This window comes from Lampetra fluviatilis, chromosome 3, assembly GCF_964198595.1.
Source record: "Lampetra fluviatilis chromosome 3, kcLamFluv1.1, whole genome shotgun sequence".
Taxonomy (NCBI): domain Eukaryota; kingdom Metazoa; phylum Chordata; class Hyperoartia; order Petromyzontiformes; family Petromyzontidae; genus Lampetra; species Lampetra fluviatilis.
Genome location: NC_136277.1, coordinates 6,066,022 through 6,076,088, shown reverse-complemented (window position 1 = coordinate 6,076,088; position 10,067 = coordinate 6,066,022). Strand labels below are relative to the sequence as shown.

The 10,067-nt window shown below is 47.1% G+C and overlaps 1 pseudogene; it reads left to right on the top strand.

The window, feature by feature from the left end:
• Nucleotides 1-2,896: 2,896 nt before the first annotated feature.
• On the top strand, nucleotides 2,897-6,526 carry LOC144947796 (sterile alpha motif domain-containing protein 9-like; annotated as a pseudogene).
• The last annotated feature ends 3,541 nt before the right edge of the window (nucleotides 6,527-10,067 follow it).

Here is a 10,067-nt window from a genome sequence, read left to right as displayed (position 1 = left end):
GGGGCCACAACACCCGGGGTAGGAGACCAAACTGCAGACACCAGGCCTTTAACTTTCCAGGTAGCTGGGTGTTGTCGATGGACTGTAGGCTACTACTGATGTCTTTGCGCAGCTGTTGCACCTGGTCTTTGTCCTTCAGGCTTGCATCATACCACCTTCCAAGGCTTTTTACCGGCTGCTCAGACACTGTTGGGATTTGGTCATCTCCGATGAAGAATTTCAGGTCACAGAGTACTCCCTTCACAATCGAGATGCTGAAAACATCCGCGTACCGAAGCAATAATGAACGCAGATCATTCCTTTGCTCATTCGACAAAGAAGAATTTTCCCCGCATAAATCTGCGATCCAGCGTTCTTGCGAACAATCGTGTGGAGGCCCACCAGCGGGCATCCGGGCACGCGGCGTTTCGTCACAAGAGGCGAAATCGGTAGTGGCGTGAGCCAGCACCGATCCCTCCGGAACAACAACGCGGTCAGGTCCCCCATTCAACACCTGTTTGAAAGGTGCCTGACCTGGTCGCACGATCGTTTGTGCCGCCGCCAAGGAAAAAGATTTAGCTACCGAATTTGATGGGGATAATAGCACGCCCTTCGCATCCCTTTAAATTTGAAGGGGTTTTCGGAAACGCAGCGGAATAAGCATTTGCGCTCCCGACGGAACCTCCACCGTAGCAGCGACTACGGCAGTAACTGCGTTACCTGTAGGCGCACTGGCCAGCAGGGAAGGCAGGAACGACATCCTACGACCCCCCAGCATTTCCAAACAATCCTGGTCGACCCGTATTTTCAGCGGCATCCGGCGCAGGAAATCAGTACCAAGCAAGCATGGGACAGCTAGCGAGCGACAGATCAACACAGGTCCTGCGGCGGTAATATTTCCGATAGCGATGCTCACATCTACCTGACCACAGATACCCATGCTACCCCCATTTGCGGCTACACATGCATCATTAACCCTGCGTATCCGCGACGTAGGAATGGACAACAAATGAAAAATAACATCTGAAATGATGGTGGCAGATGCGCCAGTGTCCACCAAAATACGGACGTCAACACCGTCGATGGTACCCCGTACCGTCGACGAGCCCGACGCCGCAGCCACAACCCTGCGAGCCAATTTCTTCCACTGTGTAGCAGAGCGTGTAAATGGTGCAGGAGAAGTAAAATTATCCTTAGGAGTGTAAGAATGAGTGCGAGTGGATGAATGATGTGACACGACCTGCCGGGTGTCCGATTTGTGCCGACTCGCCCGAGGTTGTTGCAGTTCCGCAGCAGGTGGAGGAGATGGAGGTCCCCTTGGCGGAAGAGGCGACAGCAGAGGTCGGCAGCGGCAGTCACGGGCGAAATGGCCTCGTCTGCCGCACTTGAAACACGCGGCCGTCGTCGGCCGGCGGTCGGATGACCCGGCCCCCGCACGTGGACGGCCTGCGTAGTCACCACGCTGGTCGCGCAGCCGCCGTCCCGGAATCCCGTGCGGAACAGCAGCAGCCAGCATGTCGTCGTCGCCAGAGTCGTCGGAGCAGTGGACAACCCGTCGTGGAGACCACCCCAAGGGCGGCACGTCGATTTCGGGTTTCCCCGTCCACGCCGCCATCTGGTCCCAGCGCTTGATATTAAACTTAGCGTCCAGGCAGCGCGCCACCCATCGCGATGTAAGCGGTTTGTGGCCGCACACTGGTAGAGAAATGTTGAGCTCCTGAGACAACTCCAGCATACGGGAAAGGATGAGAGGATCCAAATGATCGGCCGTCGCGTCGGGATAGGCAGCCATGGCCAGCGCCATCAACGCCCCCCGATAAGCCAAAGGCAACTCCTCCGATCCTCGGCGACGCGACATAAATTTTCTTGTGGCTGACGTCGGTGGGTCGTAAAATTCCGCCATCTCTGCGAACGCATCTCGCAGTGTCTTCTTCTTGGACGCCGGGATGGAGCGGAAGACCCCCAGAGAAACATCATCAAGCAGTGTAGGTAGCGCTCCCAGCGCCTCCTCCTCCGTCCAATGCACGGATCTAAAGGCTGACTCGAAGCGCCACGTAAAAGCACTCCAATCGCCCCCGGCGAGAAATTCTTTAATCTGTGGAAGGCGATGTCCCGCGGCGTCCAGCTGATCCGCAATCTGGCGACCCACGGCTGGTGAGGACGCTACCGCGGTCACCAGACTCAGAAGAATGGCGCGTAACGACTCGATCTGCTCCGCCATCAGCCGCCATCCGTCTTTCGTTCCTGCGGTGGTCGCATCTTCTCCCAGTCGACGCTGAGAGGCGTCGAGGAGAGCAGTATCAGCAGGCGGCATAGGGGCTGTAGCCCCCAACAGCTCATCTTCGTCCGTCTCGGCCTCTTCCTCCGATGGAGGCTCGGGCAGGTTCTTTTTTCAGAGGTGCTTGGACATCTTGACGATCGTCCAAACGGTCGCAGAAGAACTTCTGACACCAATGTAATAAACCTTCTTGAGACGGCTTCCGGAATCAGTCCTTTTTATTTTCAACTTCCACAGTTACACTTCACACACTCCCCGTTGCTGACAGACAACGGAAAGAGGGCAGACTTCCTGCCAAGTCCCCACCGCGCACGTGGCACCCAGAGCCCCCGTACGCGCGTGACTCCTGCTCTTCCCGTTCCCAAGTCTGCTTCCGACTGCTCTCTCCCTCTCTCTCTTAATCCCTTCGTCACGTGGTACCCCCCAGCCAATCCTCCGTAGACAGCGTTCACCGTTCCCGATGGTTCCGTCAATCCCGGGACCACGCCTCTGATCCGGCTTCCCATTAGCTGAGGCCCCGATTGGCCAGGCCAATCACCCCTGCTAACATGCCGTGATCACGCCGAGGCCATGCTCCCTGGCTCATCTCTTATTGGCTACAAAACGGGACCGGCAAGCCAATCCGCAAGTGAACCCTCTATGGCTGTTATTACACTTGTATCTGCGCTGTGTGCTCAGAGCCAGCTGTGCGTTGTCGCTCCCAATGGTGTAAGGGGCGGCCTCTTTGTTTCTGATGCTGAGAAGCTGCCGCTGGTGCCGTATGAGGCTCTCACTGGCCTCAGTGAGCGCCGTGCTCCAGCAAGCTGTGGGACTGGTCCTCGTGTGGATGGCACGAGTTGTAGGCATGTAGATTGTTTGGGATGCATTTGCTTTGTGGTGGGGGCTCATTAGAATTCCTGCAGGCTGCAAACCCATATCACCGGAGTCTGCTCTGTTACTCATCAGAGTGCACCATGCCTGGCACAGGCACTGTGGAGGCATCGCTACCACTGTGAAGTGAGTCTGTACACGTGGTGTGTTGGGTTTCAGAGTGGAAGGACGCGATTGAGAAGAAGACGTCACAATTTCACATGACCCCCTACGACGACAGCTCCATCACCCACTAACCCACTACAGCACGTGAGTTGCGCGGCCCAGGCTCAGTTTCGTTCTTTTTAGGAATCATCAGTATGTGATGTTTTTGCATGATGCATGTTACTGTGGTTTGTGAAATTTACGGTTGTCCGGCCTGCACTACATTTCTCTTGTGATAATTTAATCAAAGACAAATTGCAAAACACACAAATCTAGTATTTAGCTCACAGTAGTTTATAAAACCGAGTACTGAGTGAAATAAAATAACGAAATGCCCACCTCAACGTTTGTGGCCCAGGGCAGGTCCATGGCTCGAGTTGCCTCTTTCAGATGCCACTGCCCCTGGTCACCTGACAGCAGCACCACTCGGCTTCTTGAGCCATACCGAGAGAAGGTTCAGGTGGCTTCCTGTGGCCTTCCTCAACTCTCTTGAATTCGGTGACACCATCGCCAGATGCAATTTTACTTCACACCCTGAATGTACCAGATTTATATTTTATGTAAAGGTTTTATTTTTTTAATCTTCAACGTTTTTTTTCAATTTCACATTTAGGACGAAAGGGTGATGACAAGAATGTGAAGCTGCCTTCCAGTATGCAAGACTGGAATGAAGACCACGTTCGCCACTGGTTGGTTCACGAAGTTAAGTTGAAAGAGCAACATGCCAACAAATTACACGAGGAAGAGTTAACAGCGCCTTCTTTAGTAAAGCTACAGCGTGAACAACTCAAGGAGTTTGGTCTCAAGTCGCTACAAATATCCTTACTCGTAGACTCGCGTGACGAATACCTGAAGAAGTCCCAGCCCAAGTCGTCCAGCACCCATAACCACGTAGCGACAACACCTGCACGCGATGATGAAGCCTCGGAGAAAACTCAGAGCCACCATGAAACAAAGGGGGCACAACTCTCTCCTAGCTGCACACAAGCCGAGTCCTCAAACTCTGAAGAAAATCCTCCGAAGAAAACAAGAAAATAAATAAAAAGGCACAGAGCAACAGCTAGAGAAGTGTGCGGATCAGAAGCAGGCAGAGCCGGGTGATGTGGTTGATGGTGATGACACGAACATAGCACAGCACGTACATGAAGAAGACCACCTGCAGAGGTGGGGACACAGGAGCATTCCGCTGTTGATGATTCAAGCCAACAAAACACCAGCAAAAGTCAGGTGAATATTTGCTCACCATGCCCATTTGATCACCATTACACTTCACACAGATATATCAGAGGAAGTGTGCTGCCTAGTGAAACGGGAATCACAAACTATATAGATCCGGTTCACGAGTTTAAGCTTTTTGCCTGTGAGGGCAACGTTGATGAAGAATCCAAGATGAAGAAATACTGTAATGACGTGTTCAGGTTCTCTGCTGGCTGCATGAACAGGAGGACAAACGGCACCATACACTTTGGTGTGGGAGACACGAAGAGCGGGTACGGGTACGGTGAAGTTACCGGTGTCCACGTAGAAGACCAGAGCAAGTTTGTTGATACGATCGACAACGACATATCAAAGTACTTCCAGAAAGACAGGATCAAAGATGCTAAAGAATGCATACGACCTCCAAGATTTGTGGAGGTCATTTTGCCTGAACATACAAGTCTTGGTGCATATGTGATTGAAGTCGATGTTATCTCTAAGAGCACAATATGCAAAGACAATGTTTATTAAATAAAGCAAATGAAGCACGTTAATGGAAAATGGCAAGCAGATAAAGAGAACCACGTGTATAAACGAGACGGTGCAACTTCTAAGGATATTCTGGCAACACAGAATTTGGAACAGTGGAAAGAAGAGTAGAGACGCATTGTGAAGATGTGAAAAAGTAGAATGAGCAGAGAAAACTGGCCGAAACCAACCAAAAGATTGTTCGTAAGCCAGATGATGAAGGCAAAAAACGAACTCATCTGATAACAGGGGGGAAAGGGACACTCGATAATTTCTACTTTAGTTCCTACATTTTGGTGGTTAACAAAGCAGACAAAAGCCAACTTCAACATCTTGAATTTGTGAAAGAAATCAATTGGTTGTCCTTGATTTTGACCCTGAATCTAACGTCTCTGAACTGTACAGCCGTGTCCGTCCTGATAGATCACTTAATTTGCATTTTCCTTGGCAGTTTGTAGAACGTGAACATTCTGACATTGAAACATTAGCCAAGGAGCGTAACCTTCACAAGCAAACCAGCTGGATATTCTGCAATGGAAGGGCAGACATAGGCAATAACAAAGCCATGGATGCAAAAGAGTTTCAGAGAAAGCGTAGTGGAAACCACAGCAGGTTGGTTAGCTTGTTGTGCCACAAGGACCTTTTGCCAAGTGGGAGATTTCTTGTTGTCTTTCTGTCCCTCATGACCCAATGATGGAAAAAATTCTACTTTCATCAGGAAATGCAGGGCCTTGCTGATATTATGTTGATAACAGAAAACGTGGCAACGTACGAGAGCTGGGCCAACCTTGCACAGACAAAAGTTGACGAAACTGACTTGGGACATAAATCGATTCGTGTTATGAGTTTAGAGTACGTAAACTCAACTATTTTCAAGATCAAAGCTGCGTAAAAAAGCAGACAGCGCTTTCTGCGTACGTCCACGGGGGACTCCTGCTGTTTGACCAAAGTGCAGGAGATGAGAAAGGTTTTGACGACTTTCGAAGAAGTATTGAGGAAAACTACTACAAGGGAGGAAAAGTCTGTCCGTGGAACTTCTATTTCTCTCAAAAGCGAAGAAAGCCTTTCATCAAACGTGAGCCGTTTCGTGCTTTAAAGCAGAACGTTGAAGATGCACTTAGGTCAAAGCGATGCCTTCAAATGGTGAATTTGTTTCACCATCCTGGCTGTGGAGGAACAACACTTGCATGGCATGTCCTGTGGGAGCTCAGGAAAAGGTTTAGGTGTGCTGTGATTAAAAACAACTATGATGATCACAGAGAAATTGCCATTCAAGTCAAAACACTGCTAAAGTATGCAGAGGCTGACCCTAATATCTACACCCCGATACTTCTTCTCGCTGATGATGCTGATGATGCAGAAAGCCACAGAAACCTGCATCACAGCATAATATCCGAGCTGTCAGATGTTCCATTTCATGAGTCAGAGTGCACGGATCAACCAACGATGAAGGAAATATATTTCTGGATCACAAATCCAATATTGGAGACGATAAGAATGAGGCGATCAAGATCCCTGTGCGCCCAGTAAACCTTGGACAGCTGCGAAAGAGCAAGAGCATTGAGCGTGTTAAATTCTTTGTGGGATTTTCTATGGATGGTCCCATTGCCTATGATGTACAGCCTGTACAGGACTTCTGAGATAGATTGTGTTATACAGCACTCTGAATATTCAAAACTACATTCTTGAATGCACAGAAAGTTTTCAGTTAATTTTAACATTATTACAAATATATCTACATAAGCAATCAATGTCTGGAAAACTTTGAGAAGATAAGGCCATGTTCTACGTTCTCTAGTATACAAACTTAAGTGAAGAAGTAAAATTTAGTTTACTGCATTAAAAAGGTATCTTCACAGAGGACATCAATGAACCATCTTACAATCAACTATTTAATTCAGAGGCACTTTTGTCAATATAACTTTGTCTCCAGATCAAGATGCTATCACGGGCACAGCAAGTGATGCCACAGCACTTTGCCAATCCTATATACCTTCTGCCAGATCCTGAAGGCGCTGTAAAGTAGACACGATACCTCCAACATCTACCTTAACAGGATCGCACCACCTGGCCTTCGGTCTTCCCCTTGGTCGCCAGATGTATGGAGACCACTCCAGTGCTCTGCCTCAGAAACCAGGACTCCTCCTTCCTGTACACGTGCCATATCTAGCACAATAGCTTTTGCCTGATTATATCTACAACATAGACCTGGCATGTTCTCTTCTGGAATGCTGCATTGCTCATACATTTCATCGTGCTGGTCTCGGATATCTGTACTCAAATGCCAACAATTTATTTTTAAACTGCATATAATCCATCTATTTGACTTATGCAATAATTTAGACACCACTTCTACATAAATAACCATTATATCTCGTTTATGGCCAGATTTGTTTACTTTATTTACCAAAGTGATATCCACAGCTCTTCAAACACCTGGCCTGCTGAAGCAATATGCCTCCTAACCTCATTCTCACAACCCCCATGCATTGTGGACGTTATTGCCCAAGTACACAAAGTCCTCTACCACCTTAACCTTATTTCCTCCTGCGACCCTATTGTAGAAGCCCAATGTCTAACTATAGCCATTAACTTTGTCTCGTGACTGTTTACACTATAAGATCCTAATGCCCAGCTGCAGTTAATCACGACTGCCAACAGCTGGACAGCTCCAGCCACGGTACTAGCCAACAAATTCGCTTCTGTCTGCACCAAGTCCCACACATTCATCTCAGCTGCATTGATCCATGGGTGTTTTATTGTGCTAACTCCATTCATATTGTCATTGAACACGTAGTCCAGCACAACGTTAAACAAAGTGGGAGACCAAAATAAAACTTTGATGAATGCTTGTCCAAACATCAAACCATTCTGATGACTCGCCTTCTATTCATACACAGGCCTATATACTACAATACAGGTGCTTAATCAGCCAACTTAACTATCTTACCTGCGACCTCGCCAGTCATTCACTTGCTTAACGTCTACGAAGCAAATGCTGGGGTCCTCCCCATACCCCCAACTCTACTTTGTATAAAGATCAGGTAACTGCAGTCTCTCCTTGATCTAAATCCATAATTATTTTCCTTTGAGTTCTTTACTCTATTATTATGAACCCCATTTACAAAGTTTCTAGTGAATGCCTCACGTAGAGTGCTCAGTAGGCTTGTCCCACTAGTTACTGCTCTCCTTTCTCTCCCTGTCGTTATTGAATGCGATGCCTTATAATATATATACCATAACTACCATATGCGATTTTTTACCAAATATCTATTATCTATTTCCTAACTGAATTGCATTTTGCTGACTAACCACGTACTAATCAAATATTTAAAAGGAAAATGTGTTTTTACTTTGCACATTTGATAGTTTGATCTACTGATATTGATATATTGTAGCTGTCTAAATAACCTTTTTGATTTGATTAACAGTATATATACACACACACAGAAAGCTCATACTGACTATTGAAACGAGTCATACGAGTTACTTTTGTGGATATCCTATAGTATATTCATGTCTGAAACATTCCATAGGCTACACACGTTTCGTTTTTGCATAAGTATCAACCCGCATGTCAGTTGGAGGTGCCCATCCGTCCACCCCTCCCTTCAGTCAGCCAGCCAGCAAGCAAAACTTGTGTCTGATGCAGTACAATGATACTATGGTAGCAGGCTGGTGGGTGGTTGGGGGGGGACATGATGTCAGCATGCATGAACCCGGCTCAACGATGTTCGATGCCACTGACGTCATCGCGCAGATGTGCGCGGTGATGTCACCACTTGGCCACGTGCCGGTCGCGCGCCAGCCAGACATGAATCCAGCCAGACAAACTTTGTTTCTATTCTCGTACGAGACGTGGATCTCCGTGAGAGATGTGCAGCGCTGTAGCGAAGGCGGGGCGAGCCGCAGGCTGTACGGGCGACGGGCACGGGGATGGCGCCTTACCCCGAGTGCCATCAAGATGCTGTGCAGCAGCATGTTGCAGCTCTTCCACGTCACAACATTCACTGACGAGTGTACATGCGTCTCGATGCGTTATCTGCATGGCACAGGTTTATACGCTAAAATAAAATGTTGCATGGAAAATGCGTGACTAATGTCTTGTGATTCAATCTTAATTGTGGAGCTTTCGTGACTGCAGGAATTATTATTTGGTTCTTTCGGTAAAGTCACGTATAAAGATAAAATAATAAATTAAATAATAGCATACTACGACGTTTCGATTGCAACACAAGCAATCATCAGTTATAAAAGAAATAGCAACAAAAATCTAACCAGAAAACTATAGACAAACATATAAGCAGACAGACATCATAAAGATACACAGAGAGAGAACACGTATCGGCACAAAGAGAGAGGTCGTCTCTGTGACGGGGCCTTAAATATAGAGAGGGGGCGGGGGCGGAGAGAGGGAGGGGGCAGAGAAAAAATTAGCATGTCAATGAGTGGACAACGACGTGGTAGGGTACGCAAGCTTGAAATTTAGAAGACACTAAAATTAAATAACCTAGTAAAATATCAAAATGTAATGTAATGCAACACAGAGTCGGTCAACACACAATTAACGCATAGCCCGGTTGATTACGTATTTCAAAGATTGCTAAGTTAGAATTTTAAGTGTGAAAATTCCAAAGAGAGGACACAGGCAGAGAGAGAAAACAAAAAACCAGAGAGAGAGAAAAAAGATAAGCTTAAAACTTCCCCGTAGAAGTGGTTCAATCTTAATTTTGGAGCTTTCGTGACTGCAGGAATTATTCTTTGGTTCTTTCGGTAAAGTCACGTATAAAGATAAAATAATAAATTACGGGGAAGTTTTAAGCTTATCTTTTTTCTCTCTCTCTGGTTTTTTGTTTTCTCTCTCTGCCTGTGTCCTCTCTTTGGAATTTTCACACTTAAAATTCTAACTTAGCAATCTTTAAAATACGTAATCAACCGGGCTATGCGTTAATTGTGTGTTGACCGACTCTGTGTTGCATTACATTACATTTCGATATTTTACTAAGTTATTTAATTTTAGTGTGTCTTTCTCCTAAATTTCAAGCTTGCGTACTGTACCACGTCGTTGTCC